At 40.8% G+C, this 24,709-nt stretch overlaps 1 protein-coding gene and 1 long non-coding RNA gene across 2 annotated transcripts in view; one reads left to right on the top strand and one right to left on the bottom strand.

Moving 5' to 3' along the window:
* Lrriq3 (leucine rich repeats and IQ motif containing 3) overlaps window positions 1-24,709 on the top strand; it is a 103,358-nt gene that overhangs the window by 43,342 nt on the left and 35,307 nt on the right. The window lies entirely within an intron of this gene.
* Window positions 1,658-12,449, bottom strand: LOC129682190 (uncharacterized). The gene is made up of 3 exons (XR_008720940.1): window positions 12,308-12,449; window positions 7,313-7,386; window positions 1,658-1,732 (listed from the first exon to the last, which is right to left on the bottom strand). It is a non-coding gene; the product is annotated as an uncharacterized LOC129682190 (long non-coding RNA).

Raw genomic sequence — 24,709 nt, 5'->3', positions numbered from 1 at the left:
AACAGCTGTATAACCAAATCACCACCCAGAGACTAGGATTTATTTAGTTAACCTAGAACACAAGTCTCCATCTTAAACCTCCAAGTCCACATAATTTCATACTGTTGAGATTCACCCATTATACCGGCTTTCTTATTTTTATTTATATTAATAGTTACATTTTATTAACTCTGTATCCCAGCTGTATCCCACTCCCTCATTCCCTCCCAACCCCACCCACCCTCCCTCATCTCCTCCCTGCCCCTTTCCAAATCCACTGATTGGGGAGGACCTCCTCCCCTTTCATCTGACCCTTTTTTATCAGGTATCTTCAGGACTGGCTGCATAGTCCTCTGTGGCCTAGCAGGACTGCTCCTCCCTTGGGAGGTGGGGAGGTCAAAGAGCCTGACATTGAGTTCATGTCAGAAATAGTCCACGTTACCCTTACTAGGGAAAACCTATTGGTTACTGAGCTACCATGGGCTATATCTGAGCAGAGGTTCTAGGTTATGTCCGTACATGGTCCTTGGTGGAGTATCAGTCTCAGAAAAGACCCTGTGCTCAGATATATTTAGTCCCTGTGGATCTCCTATCCTCTCCACGTCATACTAACTCCCCCTTTTTTCATATGATTCTCTGCACTCTGCTGAAGGTTTGGTTATGAGTCTTAGTATCTGCTTTGACACACTGCTAGGTAGAGTCTTTCAGAGGCCCTCTGTGGTAGGCTCCTGTCCTGTTATTTGTTTTCTCCTACATCCAATGCCCATCCCATTTGTCTTTCTAAGTGAGGATTGATCATCGTATCCCAGGTCTTCTTTCTTGTTTATTGCTCAACTATGTTTGTAGCAGCTTTATTTGTAATAGCCAGAACCTGAAAACAACCCAGATGTCCATCAATGGAGGAATGGATACAGAAATTGTGGTATTTTTACACAATGGAATACTACTCAGCAATCAAAAACGAGGAAATCATGAAATTTGCTGGCAAATGGTGGGGTTTAGGAAAGATCATTCTGATTAAGGTATCCCAGAAGGAGAAAGACACACATGGTATTTACTCACTTATATAGACCTATAAGACATGATAAACATAATGAAATCTATACACCTAAAGAAGATATACCAGCTTTTAGTGGTATCTTAGGTTCGGTTCATTTCTCCACGTCGTTCCAAGATTTCTCTCCAGTTTCTCTCTCCCAGCTTCTCCTCCTCTTCACCCTCTTACTCCTTCCTCTCCTCTCTCCTACTCTTTCTCTCTCCTCTTGCTCCTCCTCTCTCCCTCCTACTCCTACCTCTCCTCTTGCTTCCTTCCTCTCCTCCCACTCTGAACCAGGATATCCACCTTATACTCTCCATTGCTCAACATTGTGGCTGGTTGTTTTAAGTGACAAATTGCAGAACAAATGGCGGCATGTCTACACAAACTTGAGACAGGTGATGCTTAGAATAAACATCACAATGCAATGTCTAGATTGAAACCTGATAGTGAGGAGAGAGAAATCAGCATTTGAATGAACAAGGATAAGGTGTATACATTTCAAAAGAACATTATACCAACATAGAAATTTCAGAGGTAAAGAAAACCAAACACATTGGGTCAAATGCAGAAGACTCAGCAGGGATGAGGGCAACATTTTCTTTCCTATTTCACCTGCTCTCCTCCTGCCTCAAAAACCAGCAACTTCATTCAAATGGGTCGTTGTCTATTGAACAGGCAGGGAGCCACTGCTGAGTAATCATGGTGAGAAGCTTCCTGGAGAAAACCAAAATAAACAAACAAAGAAGTCTAAGTGCTGTTGGTCTCTCTGCTGTGCCTACTAGGCATGCAGCCCCAGCTCAGGACTTGAAGCTCGGCCTCAGTCCTCAAAGCATGAAAAGTGAAGGAGCCATCACTGTGTCTCCATTTCTCTAGTTATCATGACACAGAGTGGTGGTCTGCAGATCATGGAGTACTATTCCTGCAGGCTTGCTTTCCCTGACTGAAGCCCGGGGGCTGCCATATTTGTAAGTACTCACTTGCTAACTGGTATCTTCTTGGAGACATGCAGTTCTCTTTCCACGACTATAACAACTAACAATTGTTCCTTGGCCTATGGAGGCAAAGGGGAGTCCCCATCCTCCAAAGTCCAATGCCAGAAATATATTGGAATCTAATTGGAATTCTTGGATGTGCACATCCTTCTGAAGATATCTGAGGCTTCAGCTCTGATTTCATTGTATCCACATTGCCTCTATCCTGACTTCACTTTCTGACATTCCCCTAATGCAAACATTTTGTTTACATAGTGGTGTCCTGTATCTCTCCTGGATATTTTCCCCTTTCATCTAACTGATAATTCAGAAGACCTGTCTGAAAGTATAATGTCTTCTGTTTGTTCTGTGCTTTCTGGCAGTCCTCTGCTGTACTTTTTTTTTTTCTCTCAGGATTAGTTCCACCATTTCTGCCTGCTTGTTTTATGATTTGTATTTCTCATTGACATCTTGAATTTTCCTTTTTGTTATATTGTTTGCAATGTTATGTCTCATCGAATTGACTTAAGACCACAATTTTATGTGATTTTAAAAATATATTTCATAGATTTTGTTCTCAGCGAAATCAGTGTATAGAGAACTTTTGCACTTTGAATGCTTTCTGTGCACATTCACTGTACATCTGTGCTGTTCATGATTTCCATGCTCAGGACAGTGTTAGTGAACATGGAAACTTCACATAGATGGAATTTGGGTTGAATTTGGATAGATGGTTGTAAGAATCATCTCTGTGAGTTTCTTTCTTTGACAAGCAGTGTCTGCCTCTGATGTCTAGAATGAAGCAGTGTTTCTTCAGGCTCCACAGGGTCTAGCTCTGATTTCAGCACAGGGAAGCAGCTGGTCCAATATCACCAGCATGGAGCATAGAGACAATCTCCTTATGTCCATTATGGCAAGTACAGGTGACTCTTCCATGAAAGCACCAGTTGCCATGGTCTTACAACTGTCAGAGCAAGTGCAGGATGTTCCCTGATCTGTGGAGGGAGAGACCCTGTTTACAATTTATAAGATATGATTCCTTTCCTAGGTCCTACAGGATGAGCAATCCGTTACAGGTTTGTCGTGATCTGAGGACTTGGTCAATATGGAACTGTGAATCTGAAACACAAAGAGTATCTGCCCTACTTTGCACAAAATGATGGCAGTTGATGCTAGGGCATTGTAAGCTATATTCATCGGGTTTCAATACCCTACTCATATTTGTCTAGGTCCCAATCAAAAAGCACTATGAGGAGCAGGGGCTTGAATTCCAGAATCCATGGACTGTGGAGGGAGTGTTTACTGGGTCTCTCTGATCAATTATGAGTAATATTTAAATACACAGTAAGATCCTCACTTTTGATGGGGTTGCACATGTATGAGACCTTTCATGCGGTGGAAGACTGAACATAGTGGTTCCGAGTGTGTAGACTTGCTATCCACGTTCTTTGATCTTCAGTCAATAGGGGAGACTATTCTCTAGGCTATGTATATAGGGTCCAATTTCTTAAACTGTGGACCATGCTGCATGTCTGAACATGACACTGGAGGCATGAGACATTTGACAACATGTCAAATGTGAAAGGATCCTCAATATGCACTGTCATGGAGTAAGTAAAAATTAAGCACATCATACTCCGGAGATGTCCCAGGTGGCCCCTGCCTGCTCTGTGAACGACTTTGCTGCAGCCCCAGCTCTGAGCACACAACGTATGCTTTGCACTGTACCAGCCACCAAATGCATAGTGTAGTGCTGACAAGTGAGGCCTGAGGTCCTGTGCTCAGAGTACAGCCTGTCTGGTCTCATGATTGTCAGTGTGCAAATGCTTCCTGTGTGTAGAACACACAACAGAAAGACTTTCACTATTTTCATGCACAAAATTAGTATTTTTGGACTGACTCTTAGATTATTTGATTATAAAAACGCTATGTGAGTTTCTCACTTGAGTTTCATAAACACACTGGTAAGTGGATTTTGAGTTAGAATTAGGATAGTAGTTTTAACAGTGACTGAACTGGCCCTAAAAAGACTTCTGGTGTTTTATACTGCTTTTATGTGAAGCAGCATACTTAGGATTGATGACTATAAAATCGAAATATCAATCAACTCTGGAAAACATTCTGCGCCCTACAGAATCTAATAGCAAGCCAATATTTGATTCTTTATCTAAAAATAAGGGAGCACATCTATCTTGTTAATATGTAAATTTAAAATCTCAGCTTTAAAATGGTAAGACTGTATGTATGCAAAGTGAATTGTTTTAAGATACATTTCAGATGATTTATTATCAATAAATGCTTTCTTTGAATACTTAAACATTTGTGGTTGTGTGAAACTCTAGCAAAAATGGTCCTTGAGTGTCACAGGTTTAAGGAGAGCTGAAGCACTGTGCTCTTTGCTGGGAATTAATGGTCTCACTGTCATGAATCTGAAGAACATGGACAGTCCCTTGTACTGATACCATGGAAAAGCTTGCACAACCTGAAGCTTTAGCAAAGACCACAATTTCAAGTCCTCCGCTGAGAAGTTGATGTTGTCTAGTTTCTGCTGTCTGAGAACTGTTGTTGGCCAGGGTTGTGGTTACTGGTGGCTGCACTCCTGGAGATTGAGAGAGAAGCCGATTGATCTTTCACACCTTTTTATGGACAAGCTTGGGTAAAGCTGGTACTTTGCTACAGTAGCTGCTCTCTCAATATTGTATTGGCTAGGGAAGAAATGAATCCTCCCTGGATTTGTGGACAAAGTATGGGTATGAACTGAATTGTAACCATAGCAGCCACTGGTTGCTATGAGGCTGCAGGATGCTGAGCCACCTCTCCTTCATCCAAGGAGCTGTGCCCCAGCTCAGACTTCTGTCTAGCCTAAGGGCTTCCTGCCCTACCCTCAATCTGTGGTTCTATTCTTGGGTTAGCTGATGTCCAAAGCAAACACCTTCTTTGAAGTACAAGGGTCATTTGAGGATTAGCTAGCTCATCAAACTGAATTCCATCCCATAAACTTTAATGCTGGTTTGAGTCTGTTGCCAGCATTAGTGTTGCACATGCTTTTATACTCAACCTTTATCTGACAGGGTAGGCTTTCCAGCACCTAGCAGGGGAGCCAGCATTGAAGCTGCGAATGTTTTTTATGTGGTGTGAATTGGGGGCTTGACTTCATCATTTTATCTGTAGATGTCCAACCATTTAGGCACAATTTCTTTAAAAAAATTACTGTTACACGAATTGTTTTGTTGGTCTCTTGTTATAATTCACTTCATAATACATAGTGATTTATTCCCAGATTAAAAGAATATAACTTTGAGGTATGTATACATCTATGAAACAATTTTAACATTGCAAAATTTTATTGAACATATTTTACTGAAGAATACAGCCAACATCGAAGAGTCTTTAGCTGTGTAGTTTTACCAGTGTCTTCTATTTAAACTTCAAACTTATTTTTTATTTTTTAAAAAAGCTTTTTTAATGTATTTTTTGTGAAGGAATGTATGTGTTCACTCGTGTGTATGTGTGTGTGTTAGAGACAGCCAGAGCATGTATGTACATCATAGAGCAACTTGATTGTGTCCCTCAGCCTTACAGAGACTGAACTGACTCAGGTTGAGGCTTCTGTGGCAAGTGTTCCAACCTGCTGAACCATCTTTCTGGCTCCCATAATTCCAGTGTTGCACAGCATTGTACTCAACTTTGGAAGCCATCATATAGACACTCATGTGTTCATGTGTAGGAATTATATACCATTTTACATTCTTTAAAAAAAATTTTCCTGAAAAATTTGCAATTTTAGATGGATAGAAGGATAAAAATATATCTTACAGAAAGTTCCTGATAGTTGAAAAATAGAAAAGTTATTTAATGCAGAGACAAATGATAACTTTTCTCTTGTAGAAATACTGATTTATGGCACTGATAAGCCACATAGTACAATGACTATAATGTTTTTATAATTAAAACAGCTTTCTCTTCAGGTAGTTCGTGTGTGTGTTTACCTACGTTTACATGTAAATGTTAAGGTAGGCATCTATGTATGTATATTACATGAGTACTAACATTTCAAATTTCATTTAAAACTTCAAATTGTAGACAAGCAAGATGGCTCAGCAGGTTAGGACTCTGGTGCAGGTCGGTGACCCGAGTTAGGTCTCAGGAACACACTTAATGTGGGCAGAGGGAACCAACTCTACAAAGCTGTCCTTGGAACACAATGCCTTCACTCCAGCATTCACATACAAACGGACACAGTAGTAGTGATAACTCAAACTTAAAAAATTCAAGTTGCACACTTTGTCGTCAGTGCTCTTTCTGCCCCTGTATGGTCTTAGAAACTCGAGAGTGGGACACTTTCACTTTAGGAGATTGTTCTTTAAATGACGAAATAGATTAACAGAGGAAATGGCGCCATTTTGTGGTTGACCAGAAACTTCAAGGACAGAAGTAAGATATCATCACGGAAACAAATGAAGGACAGAGCTGTGAAGATGAGAATGAGGTTGGCAAATGCAAAATGCCCCTTTACAAAAAGAAAACTCCCCTTTACAAGAGGGCCAGGAGGCAGAATGCCAATGTGAATTAGGATCATTAATGTATATCTTCAGAAGAGAGTTGGAATGACCTGTGGGCAAGAACAGATAGCTATCTCTGTTTCAGGACCACAAGAGCAGCTATGTGCACAGTGACCCTCACAACATTTAAATCAGGAAGTCACTGAGCATGTGCTCAGTCCTGATATGACATCATGTGCTGGGGAGGCCTGCTATGGGGGAGGGGAACCTCTATCCTGGGGGGAGGGGAGAGAAGAAGGAGAAAGGAGGGGAAGGGAAGACTGGGAGGAGAGGAGGGAAGGGGCACCCTTGGGACATAAAGTAAATTGAAAAATGATAAAATAATAAAAAAGAATTTGCAATATGTCCTCACAGTTCTGTTTTTGTTTTGAAAGTGGAGTGTAGCCTTCCCATGTTAAATAAGCACATGTATTCAACTATTAAATGCAGATCCATTTACTTCATTAGCCTGAAACCTTCGTGAGCACTACAACTGCAAGGGAGGGTTCCATGCCTTCTTGAGGTATCTTTCATCTCACTGACGTGTTAACATCCACAGTATTGGGATCTCTGCCTTGTGCAAGCCATGGTTAATAGAATTCATGAGCTCTGGCAAGCAGAGACTGAGCTATAATGTTTGCACATGTTTGTTAGCTACTGTCACCCCCAAAGAGGTTAACTCTATGTTTTCCATCTTTAAACTTTATCACTGTATTTTTCTTCAGGATAAAACAAAATTATGGGTCAATTTTCACTGAAGTGGGCTGGATTTCTGTACTCACCTTTCATCAGCACAAAGGAATCACGCTCCTCATTCCCTGGACCACAGCAATGAAAGCTCGCCTCTGACTGGACTCTAGGGATATCAGCCATGAATAGAAGATAAGTGTGAGGTGAAAAAGAGAACTTCACCTAGTAATACATCCAGGAAAAAATATCTTAAATTGGAACCTGCATTAAAATTCTCATGAAATTACTCTCCATCTAAGAGAGCGCATGTCAACCAGTCCTAAGCTGAAGGAAAAACACCATCATAAATACACTGCTTTGAAAGACCCAGAGTATGAAACTTCAGCTGCCATCCTATTCTAATAAAAAGATAACAAAATCAAAAAAAGGATCATTCCTTACATAACTTACTTACGAATTTTTATTAGATTAAGATTGAAGATTAAGGCACTGGTCGCTTCTGTGTGCATTCCTGTTGGTGAAAGTGTCTATGGCAGCTTTCTGATGCCCAGGTCATCTGTACCTCAGTGGATTTCCAGGAAACACATTTACCTGGCATGACCTTGGAGAAACCATGCTCATACTGGCTCCTGATCTACTGTTGTTTATGGAAGGAAGTGATCATAGTCAACATCCAAGTGCACGCTTTGCTGAGTCTGTTGCCCTCAGAAAGCCTGGAGGTGTCGTAACACACAAAATAGGGCCGCTTGGCTTTATTTCTTTTTGCCAAAGTTAGGCAACTACTGTTTGCTTTTAAATATCTGAATTTATTTCAACTTGAGATACATTTTAATGCTGCTTCCAATAATATACATAGTACACTGCTTATATCAAGGAAGCTATCTCTCTTCTTTGTGAAGAAAATATGTGCCCTACACTACTGCCCTGATGCACCAGCACAGCAGGATAACTCCTAAACACACTCTGTTTTGTATGGGTTGCCCCTTCTCCACCCACTTCACACAGCTGCCAGAACACTGTTGTTCTCAGCTTCTAGGAGTTGAGCTTGACAATCTACAAGTGAGTGAGGTCATGCAATACCCATCTCTCTGTACCTGGCTTATGTAATATAATCATCTCTAGCTGCACCCCTTTCACAAATTACCAGCCTAATGTATTTTGGCTAATTTTTATCACCAAATATTTGTAATATATTTCTAATCCATTCACTAATTGAAAAATGCTCATGACAAATACATCGATTACATTTTTTTAAATTTTTCTATTATCAGTGCTATGAAGTTGAGTGGTTGCAAACAGCTGTACTTCCAACATGGGGAGAGGAGAGAATAAGGGACCACAAGTTGGAAGCCAGCCTAACATATATAGAGAAATCTGGTTTCAAAAAGCAGACAGCCAAACAAACAAGCAGTGGTGTGGTAGGGAAAATATGCTAGAGTGTAAATACAAACCTTGTGGGAATCCCTCTTGCATCTGGTTTGTAATTCTGCTGTGGAAAACTACATACTGTTTCCATAGTGTTTACACTAATTTATATTCCCATCAACAACTGCCAGGGTTCCTTACTCTCATGTCACTAGTTACTCTCATGTCACTAGCTTTTTCCAGTCTATAACATGTAGCCTTTTTATTGGGATGAGATGGTATTTCATTGATGTTTTGATTTGCATTAGTTAAAAATTATTAATCATTTTTAATGTTTTTATGTACTGTTTGGCTATTAGAACCTCTTCTAAAATAGAAACCGATATGGAGAGTGTTCCCCAAAGCAAGAATAGTCCTAGCATATGGCCCAGCTCTATCCTTACTGGCCCTTTGCTCAAAGATTGCCAGCACTATTCAGAACAGCAAGGCTGTGGACCCAACCTGGGGTCCACCCACTGAGGAATGGAAAAAAGAAAATGCTGTTTCCATTTACTTTAGAATACTAAATGGAATAATAAAGTTGTTTACAGGTAAATGGTTGCAAATGAAGATAGAAATTATATCAGGCTCAGAAGGATGCATATTTTATGTTTTCTCTAATTTGTCGGTCATGAACTGTAGACATACATACAATTGTGTATGTACAGATGACCTGAAAGTAGAAATCAAGCTGTCTGTGGAGCTGAGGGGCTGAGTAGGATGGGTAGTGGAATATGAGAGGAAATGTGTTCAAGTCACTTTATATACTTTAAAGAAATTGGTCTCAGGTAATCTTGCAATGTGAAACAAACAACATTCAAAGCTTAGTGATTTTTCTGCTACTGAGTTCCAGAAGATGTGTGTATGTGTGTTGTTTGGTTTTTATTTTTTGGACTCTGGGTGTCTACCAACTGTGTAGGTTCCATGTGTGTTCCTCTGTTATGTAGGTTACCTCTTCATTCTATGTCATTTGGTATGCAAAAAACATGATTTGGCTTAACCTCTTTTGTCTATTTTTGCAGTTTTAATCATTCTTGTGCTGGTTTTTCCAGCAAGGTCTTCCATGTTTCCTTGAAGTAGTGAAGGAGGCACTCTGCCTTAGTACATGGTCTAGAGGGGAAGGGATGTGATTTCACTTCCTGTTCTACAAAATTTGGTGGTTGATTTATTATAAATGGCCTCCTCACATTTAGAAACAAGTTTTCCATGTCTGATATGTTCTTTTTTTTTTAACACAAAGTCTGTTAAATTTTATCAACTGCTTTTCCTCCATCTGTTGAGATGATCAGGTTTTCTGTCTCTTATCCTGCTGTGATGTGTGTTGCTTATCTGTTTGCACACAGTGACTGGTCACTGCATCTTAATATGCTTTTTGGTTCAGTTTGCAAATATGTTCTGGGAACTTTGCATATGTCTCTATAAAGAATATTGGTTATAGTTATATTTTCTGGTTGTTTCACTATGTTCTAAATGCTCCAGTATCGCTGGCCTTTTGAACATGTTTGCAAGAATTATTCACTCTTCTGAATGTGGGAATAACTTATGGTTAGTTCTTTCAATAGCTGGTAGAAATCAACACTGAAGCCATCTGTCCTTGATCTTTGATATTTCTTGTGAGTGATTTAGTCTTTTTAAATTTTGTTACTTTGCTCAGGTTTTGAATTTACTCATAGTTCAGGCTTGGTAACATGTAGTCTCAGAACTTGTCATGTCTTTTACTTTATCAGGACTGTTTTTGGTAGTTTTTTAAATTATTATTTGTAAGCATATATGTCTTTCGAGATTGTGTGCCTATGTGACTGGGTTTTCATATGGGCGCAGGTGACCGAGAGCACAGAGAAACTCACCAGATGAGAAGTATAGGCCTTTGTGAGTCACCTAACATGGGGGCTGGAATCACAGGTGGGTCCTCTGCAGAATCAGTCTACACTCTTAGCCAGGGATCCATCTCTCCAGCTTGTCTTTTCAGTTGACCAACAGAAGAATTTACCAGCACCCACCTTCCTAGGCCTTCAGTGATGATTGCTGTGTGCCTGTCAAGATTTTGGCCCTTGACTCCCACCTTGGTTTTGAGACAGGGTCTCTTTATTGACCACTGCTTTGTATGCCAGACTAGCAGGACAGAAAGCTCCTGAGGGCTTCCCCATCTGCATCCCTCTTCTTAGCATGAGAGCACTGAGATGATATATGTACATTATCACATGGCTTTCCAAGGGTGCTAGGGATTTGAACTCAGGTCCGCACAAGTGCTCAGCTAGTGCTTTGGCCACTGACCCATCTCTCCTGCTCTCCAGTGATAGTTTTCCATCATATCATCAGACAACAGTAATATTTTTTTTCTGTAAACAACATTGGACATTGGCTGAAATATTGAAGTAAGTGGGAGGACTGAGCTTATTAAGAAAGCAATGTCAGCTGAACTGTGACATTGGACAGAATGAAGATTGCACTGAACTATCGAACCTGTGGGCTGTATGCTTATTGGTGACATTGCTGGAGCATAAACTAAGCATTGATTTCTCCTACCTTGAAATAAAAGTCTAAAATTTCATGGGGGGTTTGCAGTGTGTTTTTCATATTAGGTTCCAAAACTGCACTGCTCACCCACTCTATGGCAAAATATGAGGGCTTAATACTATGTGTTGGTTATGATGGACTTTAAAGTATAACAAGCCTGAGCTGAGCAAACATGGCATTTCTACAAAGAATTTTCCATATTCCCTGAAATTGGAAACTGGACATTTGCAATAAACATATTCAGCACCTTTATTTTCTATTACTTGTTTTGTTGTATTTGGTTATAGATGAGTTGTGTTTCTCCCCATATGTACTTATCTAGGTCACACTTTGTGCATTCTCTTCATTGCTTTAGGGTCCTGTCTTGTATAATCCTCTTTCAGATAAAATAATGTTGGCATCAAATGTAAGGTCATAGCAGTTTGTGAAGTAATGGTTAAACCTCCCATCATTTACCAGCTATAGTCATTACTCCTAAAGTGTGCTTGGAATGACACCTTTTCTCTATGTCTGCTTCTGGGGAGCAGAAATCACTGTTGGACGCTGACTGTGCATGCCATCCTTCATGTAAGAGCTCCAAGGACAGTTGTGTGTACTTGCTACCCACAGCACAGCAGCTCAGCTCCCTGAGAAAGCAAAGTTTTCGCCGATTCAAAAGAAGACCCTGGTTCTGAACAGCAGGGGCAACAGTTTTCACTAGGATAAAGCAGATTATCTGTTTTGTGTGACCTGGAAGTTAGCTCCTTTGAATCCTGTTTGGAAGCTCTCGTGTCTGGACTTACATGTTGGAATCTGTAAACCAGCTTCTGAAAGTAATGAAGGAGAAAGGCAAGCAGAAAATAAGACACCAAGGTCTGTGGATCAGCTGTGATTCCGAACAGGTTTCTAAGGTGATCCTTCAACACAGTCAGCTTTCACCCACAGTAGAGCAAGATGATGATGCAAATGCTTCTGGATGTAGAAACAGTACTGATTGCACCATGAACTATTTCGATCAGAACTTTGTAATCTCCTTTCACATAGAAAGCCTCTATTTCCATAGCAAAAAATAGAAAAATAGAAGCCAAGCTAATCAACAGGCTACAGCAAAGCAAAAGGTACAAAATGTGACTTGAATCTCATGCAGAACAATTTACTTTAAAATATTTAAATATTTACATTCCTACCAGCAATGGAGGAGGGTTCCTCTTTCTCCACATCCTCTCCAGCATGTGTTGTCACTTGAGTTTTCGATCTTAGCCATTCTGATGGGTGTAAGGTGAATGTGGGGTAGAAGGAAGGAAGAAAGGAAGAAAGGAAGGAGGGAGGGAGAGGGAGTGAGGGGGAGGGAGGGGGAGGGAGGGAGGGAGGGAGGGAGGGAGGAAGGAAGGAAGGAAGGAAGGAAGGAAGGAAGGAAGGAAGGAAGGAAGGAAGGAAGGAAGGAAGGATGGACACTGCTGAAACCCACTTCTTGGTGTTTCAAAATAGTAAATCATTATCTCCCAATGAAGAACTGGCCTACAGAACCATCTACCTGCTTGTTTTGCAATCAAGTGTTGATGTACTTTGTGAACTGCAAAGTTTCAGTTTACCTCAGTTAAGCAGTCCAGTGTTTAGTGATGCCCCAAGGTTTTGTTTTTGCTGTAATTGCACAGGATTTGTGCCATGTGGCTGTAGCCTCCACTCTGAGCTTTCTGCACACTGGTACCATCTCCACTGAATGCTGAAAGGATTACCTTCTTCATTTCCTTGGCTTGTTGACTTATAGTGATGTGTAGCCAACAGAATATAGAGCTGGTAGCTGAAGAAAAACACATTTATTACTTCCAGGGACTTATATTTGTCCATTGTAAGGTTGTGGCAAATTCAGGAATTGGTAAAGTTGCAGATATCTTAGAAATTTCCATGTTTACGTTGGTACACAGGAGGAGCTAAGAAGAAGAGTATGTGATAGCTATGAGGAGTTGCTGGGTGAAAAGCTGACTCAGTGGTGATAGGGTATAAAATAATTCCAAGATAAGTGAGAGTAATGTTGCAAGTTTTAGGTGCTATAAAAGATAAGCTATAATTTCTTTAAAATTTATATCAGCTTATTGTACTCTCCCTTAAGGATGGAGTGGCTGCAGGATATGTCACATGGAGTGAGTATCCAAATCTCCACACACTTCCCCTCGTTGTTGTTTCTGTGCTGATTCCCTCTTTTGTTTGTTGGTTGTTGTTGTTTGGGTCACACCTCATGCAAAACTTAACAAAAGGTTTAATTTGTTCTGCCTTTCAGGATCATCTACAGCTCCAAGAAATACTGTAAATGAAGTCCTTCCTAAGGACCAGATTTGTGGGGGAAAAGTTTAACCCAAGCAAACAAACATTGTGATAAATGGTTGATACAGAGTGCATAAGATGCTGAGTGGTGACTGAGGGCAGGGAGACATTCTCCTAAGACTGTGACAGACATGAACTCCGTTGCCTCTTCTCCGATCACTTCCCCCTGGTGGTGCAGCTTTGCCAAACCACAGAGGAAGAGGATCCAGGCAGTCCTGATGAGACTTGATAAGCTAGGGCCAGATGGAAGGCAGGGAGGACTCCCTCTTTTAGTCAACTTAGGTTCGGAAGAAGAGGTAGGTAGGGTGGCACTGTGGGAGAAATGAGTGAGGGAGCTACAATAGCGATCTAAAATGAATAAATAAATAATAACAATAAGATTGTGAGACGAGGTTTTCTGTGGAGAAACTATTCCTAGTTTATGCTTGAAGTATAGGGAGCCAGCCATGCACAGTTCTGGAAACAGAGATCCCCACACAATGCCGTGGGCCATGTAATAGCTTGTTTTGTTTGAGATGTGTTTATGAGGCTGAAGGCTATCCAGTGTGGCTGGTGTTAGTGAACCACAGCAAGAGATGAGATGAGTTTGGTGGAATGGTTACAGGTTATGTTCTTTTCTGAGTTTTTGTAGCTCACAGTAAAAAGTTAGCAACTCAAGCAGCCACCAGGGCATTTAAAACCACAAAGAAGATTCTTTCCCAATCTGTAGGCATTCGTTTTGTTTTGATGACAGTGTCCTTTGCTTTACAGAAGCTTTTCAGTTTCATGAAGTCCCATTTATTGATTGTTGCTCTTAGAGCCTGTGCTGTTGGTGTTCTGTTCAGGAAGTTGTCTCCTGTACCAATGAGTTCTAGGGTCTTCCCCACATTTTTCTAACCGATTTAATGTGTCCGGTTTTATGTTGAGGTCTTGATCCACTTAGAATTTAGTTTTGTGCAGGGTGATAAGTATTGATCAATTTGCATTTTTCTACAAGTAGACATCCAGGTAGACCATCACCATTTGTTGAAGATACTATCTTTTTTCCATTGTATGGTTTTGGCATCTTTCAGATGTCCATAAATGTGTGGGTTGAGTTCAGGGTCTTCTGTTAGGTTAAATTGATCCGCCATTCTGTTTCTTTATTTTATTTATTTATTTTTTTGAATTTTCTTTTTTTATTTTATTTTTTTCTTATCAGTTACATTTTATTAACTCTGTATCCCAGCCGTGTCCCGATCCCTCATTCCCTCCCAGTCCCTCCCTCCCTCCCTCATCTCCACCGTGCCCCTTGCCAAGTCCACTGATAGGGGGGACCTCCTCCCCATTCATCTGATCCTGTTTTATCAGATATCTTCAGGACTGGCTACAAAGCTCTCCTCTGTGGCCTAACAGGACTGCTCCTCCCTTGGGGGTGGGGAGGCCAAAGAGCCAGTCATTGAGTTCCTATTAGAAATAGTCCTGTTCCCCTCATTATGGGAAACCAGTTGGTTACTGAGCTACCACAGGCTACATCTGAGCAGGGGTTCTAGGTTACATTCATACATGGTCCTTGGTTGCATGTCAGTCTCAGAAAAGACCCTGTGCCCAGATATATTTAGTCCTTGTGGAGCTACTATCCTTTCCTCATCAGACTAACTCCCCTTCTTTCTTATGATACCCTGTACTCTGCCAAAGGTTTGGTCATGAGTCTTTGCTTTGAAAACACTGCTAGTTAGTCTTTCAAATGCGTTCATTAGGCTCCTGTCAATGTTCAATGTGCATCCCCTCTGTCTTTCAACACGAGGATTGATAATCTTACCCCATGTCCGCTCTCTTGATTATATTTTTTAGGTGTATAAATTTCATTATGTTTATCGTAACTTATAGGTCTATATAAGTGAGTATATACCGTGTTTGTCTTTCTCCTTCTGGGATATTTCACTCAGGATGATCTTTTCTAGATCCCACCATTTGCATGCAAATTTCAAGATTTCCTCTTTTTTGATTGCTGAGTAGTATTCCATTGTGTAAAAATACCACAATTTCTGTACCCATTCCTCCGTTGATGGACATCTGGGTTGTTTTCAGGTTCTGGCTATTACAAATAAAGCTGCTATAAACATGGTTGAGCAAATATCCCTTTTGTGTACTTGAGCAAACTTTGGGTATATACCTAGCAGTGGTATAGCTGGGTCTTGAGGAAGCACTATCCCTAATTGTCTTAGAAAGCTCCAGATAGATTTCCAGAGTGGTTGTACCAGTTTACATTCCCACCAGCAGTGAAGGAGGGTTCCCCTTTCTCCACAACCTCTCCAGCATGTGTTGTCCCTTGAGTTTTTCATCTTGGCCATTCTGATGGGTGTAAGGTGATATCTCAGGGTCGTTTTGATTTGCATTTCCCTGATGGCTAATGAGGATGAGCATTTCTTTAAGTGTTTCTCTGCCATTCGATATTCCTCTACAGAGAATTCTCTGTTTAGCTCTGTTCCCCATTTTTTAATTGGATTACTTGGTTTGCTCCTTTTCAGCTTCTTTAGTGCTTTGTATATACTTGATATTAGTCCTCTGTCAGATAAAGGGTTAGTGAAGATTCTTTCCCAATCTGTAGGCAGGCGTTTTGTTTTGATGACAGTGTACTTTGCTTTACAAAAGCTTTTCAGTTTCATGAGGTCCCATTTATTGATTGTTGCTCTTAGAGCCTGTGCTGTTGGTGTTCTGTTCAGGAATTTGTCTCCTGTGCCAATGAGTTCTAGGCTGTTCCCCACTTTTTCTTCTAACCAATTTATAGTATCTGGTTTTATGTTGAGGTCTTTGATCCACTTGGACTTTAGTTTTGTGCAGGGTGATAAATATAGACCTATTTTCATTTTTCTGCATGTGGACATCCAGTTGGACCAGCACCATTTGTTGAAGATGCTGTCTTTTTTCCATTGAATGGTTTTGGCTTCTTTGTCAAAAATCGAGTATTCATAGGTGTGTGGGTTTATTTCTGGGTCTTCTATGCGGTTCCACTGATCCTCCTTTTTGTTTTTATGCCAATACCATGCAGTTTTTATTACTATTGCTCTGTAGTACAGCTTGAGATCAGGGATGGAGATACCTCCAGATGATCTGTTGTTGTACAGGATTGTTTTGGAGATTCTGGGTTTTTTGTTTCTCCATATGAAGCTGAGAATCTTTTCTTCAAGGTCTGTAAAGAATTGAGTTGGTATTTTGATGGGAATTGCATTGAATCTGTAGATTGCTTTTGGCAGGATGGCCATTTTCACAATGTTAATCCTACCAATCCATGAGCACGGGAGATCTTTCCATCTTCTGAGATCTTCTTCAATTTCTTTCTTCAGAGACTTGAAGTTTTTCTCAAACAGGTCTTTCACTTGCGTGGTTAGTCACCCCAAGGTACTTTATGTGGTTAGTGGCTATTGTGAAGGGTGTTGTTTCCCTAATTTCTTTTTCGGCCATTTTGTCTTTGGTATATAGGAGGGCTTCTGATTTTTTTTGAGTTGATTTTGTATCCTGCCACTTTGCTGAAGGTGTTTATCAACTGGAAGAGTTCTCTGGTTGAATTCTTGGGGTTGCTCATATATACTATCAAATCATCTGCAAATAGTGACACTTTGACTTCTTCCTTTCTGATTTGTATTCCCTTGATCTCCTTTAGTTGTCTTATTGCTCTGGCTAGGACTTCAAGTACTATGTTGAAGAGGTATGGAGAGAGTGGGCAGCCTTGTCTTGTCCCTGATTTCAGTGGGATTGATTTAAGTTTCTCTCCATTGAGTTTGATGTTGGCTATAGGCTTGCTGTATATTGCCTTTACTATGTTTAGATATGTGCCTTGTATTCCTGATCTCTCCAAGACTTTAAACATGAATGGGTGTTGGATTTTGTCAAATGCTTTTTCAGCATCTAAGGAGATGATCATGTGGTTTTTCTCCTTCATTTTGTTTATGTAGTGGATTACATTGATGGATTTCCATATGTTGAACCACCCTTGCATGCCTGGGTTTAAGCCTACTTGGTCATGGTGGATGATATCTTTGATGTGTTCTTGGATTCGGTTTGCAAGTATTTTATTGAGTATTTTTGTGTCAATGTTCATAAGAGAGATAGGTCTGAAGTTTTCTTTTTTTGTTGTGTCTTTGTGTGGTTTAGGTACCAGGGTGACTGTCGCTTCATAGAATGAGTTTGGTAATGTACCTTCTGTTTCTATTTTGTGGAATAGTTTGAGGAGAATTGTTGTGAGCATTTCTTTGAAGGTCTGGTAGAATTCCGCGCTGAAACCATCTGGCCCAGGGCTTTTTTTAGAGGGGAGACTGTGAATGACTGCTTCAATTTCCTTGGGGGATATAGGGCTATTCAGTCTTTCTACATGATCTTGACTTAATGTTGGAAGATGTAATCTATCAAGAAAATTGTCCATTTCATTTAGGTTTTCAAATTTTGTGGCATATAGGCTTTTGTAGTATGACCTAATGATTGTTTGAATTTCCTCTGTGTCTGTAGTTATGTCACCCTTTTCATCTCTGATTTTGCTGATTTGGATAGGTTCTCTTTGCTTTTTAGTTAGTTTGGCTAAGGGTTTGTCGATCATGTTGATTTTCTCAAAAACCAGCTTTTTGTTTCATTGATTCTTTGAATAGTTTTATTTATTTCTAAGTGATTGATTTCAGCCCTGAGTTTGATTATTTCCAGCCTTCTGCTCCTCTTGGGTGTATCTGCTTCTTTTTTTCCTAGGGTTTTCAGTTGGGCCATTAAGTTGTTTGTATGTGATGTTACCAATTTCTTCTTGCAGGCACTTAGTGCTACAAATTTTCCTCTGAACACTGCTTTCAGTGTTTCCCATAAATTTGGGTATGTTGTGCCTTCATTTTCACTGAATTCTAGGAAGTCTTTAATTTCTTTCTTTATTTCTTCTTTAACCTAGCTGTCATTGAGTAGCAAGTTGTTCAGTTTCCATGTGAGTGTCGGCTTTTTGTTATTTCTAATGTTGTTGAGGTCCAGCTTTAGTTTATGGTGGTCAGATAGAATACAAGGGATTATTTCAATCTTTTTGTATCTGTTGAGGCTTGCTTTATGACCAACTATATGGTCTATTTTGGAGAAGGTTCCATGTGGTGCTGAAAAGAAGGTATACTCTTTTGAGTTTGGATGAAAAGATCTGTAGACGTCTATTAGGTCCATTTGATTTAGGGTCTCTGTAAGTGTTTTTATTTCCCTATTCGTTTTCTGTCTAGTTGATCTGTCCCTTGGTGAGAGTGGAGTGTTGAAGTCTCCCACTATTAAGGTATTAGGATCAATATGTGATTTAAGCTTTAATATTGTTTCATTTACGAATGTAGGTGCTCTTGTATTTGGGGCATAGATATTCAAAATTGTGATGTCCTCTTGGTGGATTTTTCCTTTGATGAGAATATAGTGGCCCTCCTTATCTTTTTTGATTAACTTGGGTTGAAAGTCTATTTTATTAGATATTAGGATGGCTACTCCAGCTTGTTTTCTGGAACCATTTGCTTGAAAAACATTTTTCCAGCCCTTTACTCTGAGGTAGTGTTTATCTTTGTTGCATAGGTGTGTTTCTTGGATGCAACAGAATGTTGGATCCTGTTTCCGCAACCATTCTGTTACTCTGTGTCTTTTTATTGGGGAGTTGAATCCATTGATGTTGATAGATACTAGTGACCAAGAATTGTTGCTTACTTTAGATGTGGGGTTGGTGGTGTCACTGAGTTTCATTGCTCGTATTCTTTTGGTTTTTTTTTGTTGTGTAGTTATCTATTTCCTCTGTTTCCTTAGATGTAGTTGTTTTCTTTGGTTTGGAGTTTCCCTTCTAGTAACTTCTGTAGAGCTGGGTTACTATGTAGATATTGTTTAAATTTGGTTTTGTCTTGGAATATTTTGAATTCTCCATCTATGTTGATTGAAAGTTTTGCTGGGTGTAGTCGTCTGGGTTGGAATCTGTGGTCCCTTAAGGACTGTATGATTTCTGTTCAGGCCCTTCTGGCTTTCATAGTTTCTGTTGAGAAATCTGGTGTGATTCTGATAGGTCTACCCTCATATGTTACTTGGCCTTTTTCCCTTGCTGCTTTTAGAATTTTTTCTTTGTTCTGTAGGTTCAATGTTTTGACTATGATGTGACGTGAAGAATTTCTTTTCTGGTCTAGTCTACTTGGTGTTCTGTAGGCCTCTTGTATGTTTATGGCCATCTCCTTCTTTAAGTTGGGAAAGTTCTCTTCTGTAATTTTCTTGAAAATATTTTCTGGTCTTTTGAGCCTGATGTCTTCTTTTTCTCCTATTCCTATTATTCTTAGGTTTTGTCTTTTCATGGTGTCCTTGATTTCTTGGATGTTTTGTGTTTGGAACTTTTCTGATTTTATTTTTTCTTTGAGAAACATGTCAATTTCTGCAAGTGTATCTTCATCTCCTGAGATTCTTTCTTCCATCTTTTATATTCTGTTGGTGATGCTTACCTTTGTAGTTCCCGATCTTTTCTCTATGTTCTCCAGCTCCTGGTTTTTCTCCATTTGTGTTTTCTTTATTGATTCTAATTCTGTTTTCATGTCTTTCACTATTTCCTTCATCTGTTTAAATGTGGAGTCCTGCTTTTCAATGACATCTTCTATTTTTTTGTCTGTTTCTTCTTTATGTATCACTAATTGTGCCTCTACTCCTTTGGCTATAATTGCCTGTATTTCTATGAGAGCTTTGTTTATTTCTTCTTTATTTGCCTTTATTTGTGTGGACATTTCTTTGAGAGCTTTGTTTGCCTCAATTTTCGTGCTCATTTCTCTGTGAGCTCGATTTGTTTCCTCTTGGTTAGTCTCGATTTCTTTGGCTATTTCTCTGAGGGCCTTGTTCATTTCATCTTTATGGGCCTTTAATAGCTGGAGAAACATAGTTTTGAGGTCGTTTTCTTGTATATCTAGTGAATTGAAGTGTCCATTGTTTTGTGGGGTTGCTGGTGAGGTCATTATGTCCTGATTTTTGTTGGGAGTGTTCTTACGTCTGCCTCTAGCCATCTGGTTATTTATAACCCTTACTGTTTGTTCCTCGAGTTTGTAGTTCGGGCTATGATCATCTCTTTCTGTATTCTGGACTGTTTTTTCAGGAAGATGAGAGAGGTTCACTGGTTTGGGAGTATGCGTTGTGGTTTCAGTTTTGCCTAAGTAAGGAATGTGACGCTGGCGCTATTCGCGTGCGCTTTTAGCAGGTGCACTCTGCATGCACGGGTTCTCTGACTATTGCATTGGCCTGCAGTTCGCTATTATGCAGTTCTGACTGAGATCCAGGGATTGTTTGCCTCGATTGGACTGTTGGACCCACAAGGCAGAGTCTTCAACGTTGGGGTCACTATCCCAAGAATCGCTATGATGCCCACACTAGGGGTGTGGGTTGCAGGGATCTCATCTGGTTGCTTCTCTGGAGAGGCCCTCGGTCTGGGGCAAACTCTCCCTAGAAGGCTCACTCACTCTCTTGCAGGACCAGTTGGAATGCACAGGGGTTCCCCTTGCTCACTACTCTCTGTTTTGGTCCTGCTGCGGAAGTGCACGGGTAGGCTATCAGTCAGCTCTGTGACACTGTGGCTGCAGGACTCGGTGTCCACCTTTCCTGTGTGCTGCCTCTCTGTCTTTTCCCTCTGCCAGGAGGGGTTATGTTGACTGGTCCCGAGGTAGCGCGGGAAAGAGTTAGGTTGACTGTTCTCAATCCCAGATCCTGGGCCCAGATCTCTCTGCCAGAAGCAGCCTGGCGGAAGAAGAACCTATTTTTGCTGCTCCCGAGATAGTACCAGCTAGGGTTGAGTGTCCTCAGATCCAGAGCTTGGGTTTCTCTGCTAGGGGCCGCTGGGTGTGCTGGAGAGGGGGTACTGTGTCCTGTGGCAGTCTGCCTCTCTGTCCTTCCCCTCTGACCTTCCCCTCTGCTAGGGCAAGCTTATGGCAGTGCTCTCAGGGGAGTGCCAGAAGGGACTGGGACTTCTCAAGTCCAATCCTGAGCTGGGGTTTCTCTGCCAGGGGCCGGTGGGGCACTGGTGATAGGACTTGGTGCTAGACCTTATTGCGCTGGACCCAGGAGAGTCTCAGGACGTGTTGAATGACCACAGTCCCAGATCCCGAGCTGAAGTTTGTTTGCTAGGAGCAGCCGGCAGCACTGGGGTCCCGGCACTGTGAAGCCGCTATGCCCTTCTCTATACTTCTGCTCCATCACGGCAGGGTTATGGCGGCGTTTGGGGGAGTGCCTGAGAGGAGGGTACCCGTGGTCAGCGAGACCTTCCAGGGAAAGACTGGGTGACCCGTGATCAGTCTCTCAACTTTCCTTCCCCGTGAGGATTTTCTTGCTACTGGGACTCTCGGTCTCTGGCACCCTTGTGCCCACTAATAAGCCTGGGAAAGTGATCGGGACACACAGGCTCCAGCGCGGAGATCCAAAGCCCATCTCTTCCCAGTTCTGGCTATGCAGCCTGAGAGTGCACCCGACGGATTCCCACACTGTGGAAGCCTCCCCTCACCTGGGAAACAAGATCACAGTAGTTTTAGGGCCCAGAGTTCAGTCTCCTGGTTGCTGCACGGAGAGTGTTGTCCAGCTTCTCAGACACAGTGTTCTCCTGGCGCCGCCATCTTCACCATTCTGTTTCTATAACAGTACCATGCAGTTTTTATTACTGTTGCTCTATAGTACAGCTTAAGATCAGGGATAGAGATACCTCCAGAAGATCTTTTATTGTAGAGGATAGTTTTAGCAATTGGGAAAGAATCTTCACCAACCCTTTATCTAACAGAGGGCTAATATCCAGTATATATAAAGAAGTAAAGAAGCTGAAAAGCAACAAACCAAGTAATCCAATTAAAAAATGCGAAACAGAGTTAAACAGAATTCTTGATAGAAGAATATCGAATGGCAGAGAAACAATTAAAGAAATTCTCAACCTCATTAGCCATCAGGGAAATGCTCAAGTACACAATAAGGACATCTGCTCAATCATGTTTGTAGCAGCTTTATTTGTAATAGCCAAAAGCTGGAAACAACCAAGATGCCCCTCAACTGAAGAATGGATACAGAAATTGTGGTACATCTACACAATGGAATATTACTCAGCAATGAAAAACAAGGAAATCATGAAATTTGCTGGTAAATGGTGGGAACTGGAAAGGATCATCCTGAGTGAGCTGTGCCAGAAACAGAAAACACACATGGTATATAATCACTCATATAGATATATAATATAGGATAAACCTACATATATCTGTAAATCTAAAGAAACTAATCAAGACGGAGGACTCTGACTAAAATGTTCAATCCCCATCCTGAAAGGCAAAGAGGATGGACATCAGAAGAAGAAGGAAACAGGAAACAACCTAGGAACCTGCCACAGAGGGCCTCTGAAAGGCTCTGCCCTGCAGACTATCAAAGCAGATGCTGAGACTTATGGCCAACTGTTGGGCAGAGTCCATGGAATCTTATTAAAGAAGTGGGAAATAGTAAGATCTGGAGAGGACAGAAACTCAACAAGGAGAGCAACAGAACCAAAAAATTTGAACACAGGGGTCTTTCCAGAGACTCATATTCCAACCATGCCAGGAGATAACCTAGAACCCCTTTGCAGATGTAGCCCATGGCAGTTCAGTGTCCAAGTGAGTTCCATAGTAATGGGAAGAGGGACTGCCTTTGGAATAAACTGATTGGCCTGCTGATCATCTCCCCCTGAGGGGGGAGCAGCCTTACCAGGCCACAGAAGATGACAGTGTAGCCACTTCTGATGAGATCTGATAGACTAAGATCAGAAGGAAGGAGATGGCGACCTCCCTTATCAGTGGACTTGGGGAGGCGCATGTGTGAAGAAGGGGGAGGGAAGGTGTATTAAGAGAGGAGGAGGGAGGGGTTTATGGGGGATATAAAGTGAATAAAGTGTAACTAATAAAAAAAGAAACCACAAGGAAATTTATTCTGACCAATGTAAATGTACCTTGGTAATGCCAGTATGGGTGTTTGCATTTGACTGCAAAGAGATCATTACAGATGTAGGCTAGAATGACAGCAGAAAGGCATAGACATAGCTGAAGTGTCCTGAAGAGCAAGGAGTCCAAAGATCTGCCACAAGATAGGGTAAGAAGTTTCAGGAAAAGGTAGTAGGGAAATTTTATGCTTTGTTCAAACTTCATAATTCCCTTAGAGGATGAAAAATATTGGGGTACTTGAAGCCTGAATTGCTTTTTTTTTCCCTTTTCCTTCCCTGTATTGCACAGAGTCTAGTTACACAGGGTGTACTCTAACAATAAGCTGGTTTGTAGACTGTATATTTGGTAGACTGTATTAGTAGAATACGTTAGTTGGTAGACTGTATTAGCAGACTACGTTAGTTGGTAAACTTTATAATAGAATACATTAGTTGGTAGACTCTATTTCATAGTCCAGAATATCTATAGTCATGTGAAACTGTTCCCAGGATCTGATGGAGTGCTTGGAAGGGAGTAGAATTTCAGATGAACTCCTTCCTTCTAGATGAGACACCAGCACATGCCCTGTAGGTAGGCCTTCACAACCACTCCTCAGAGCTTCTGTCTTTGTCACCCATGCATTAAAGTGATTTAATGTGGTTCAATTGATTTAATTTAATGAAAGCGATTTAATTTAATTTGTCCAACTTCAATATCCACTTTAATTTAACATCCTCTATACAGCTAACCCAATGACTGCAGTGGGTTGACAGTATTGTGAATTTCTTGTTGCTGTTTAGTGAATTTGTTCCTTTGCCACCTCATCAGAAAAAATGTGACAAACAATTTTCTTAGTTTTCATTCCAATCTTGTACATAAGAATTGATAACACTGGGCTGAGAGTAGATTAACTTATGGTATTACAAGAGTCCCTTGAGGTTGATATTGTTTCAATAATACTTATCTTCCCCACGTGGGTACTCAGCTTCTCAGGTCGCTACATAATATATTTTCATTTTAAAAGTAACCAGAAATGTTGTCAAACATTACTGAATGAAAGTTTACTACAGCCTTCACACCTAACACTGAGTTATCTCTGACTTTGTTAAAATGCATTTCTATCTGATTTATTTAATTTATTACCAGTCCATAAAATCCCTTGGACAAATAGTCATAACTATTTTCTAAGGTCATCGTGTACAAGTGTCTGGTACACGGTAGTCTGGATATTATAGACTAGATTTTGTGATGGTGAAATTAAGGTATGTATTATATATGGCCAGGTTTTTGATAAGTTTTCTTCGAGAGCTCAAGGACCAATCAGTGTATGGCTGGCTCCCATCCATTCGCTCTCTCTCCTTACATACAGCAGAAAAGCCA

The sequence above is a fragment of the Psammomys obesus genome, unplaced genomic scaffold (assembly GCF_907164565.1).
Source record: "Psammomys obesus unplaced genomic scaffold, mPsaObe1.curated_primary_1811, whole genome shotgun sequence".
Classification (NCBI taxonomy): domain Eukaryota; kingdom Metazoa; phylum Chordata; class Mammalia; order Rodentia; family Muridae; genus Psammomys; species Psammomys obesus.
The sequence above is the reverse complement of the archived record's forward strand: the minus strand, read 5'-3'. Positions and strand labels throughout refer to the sequence as shown.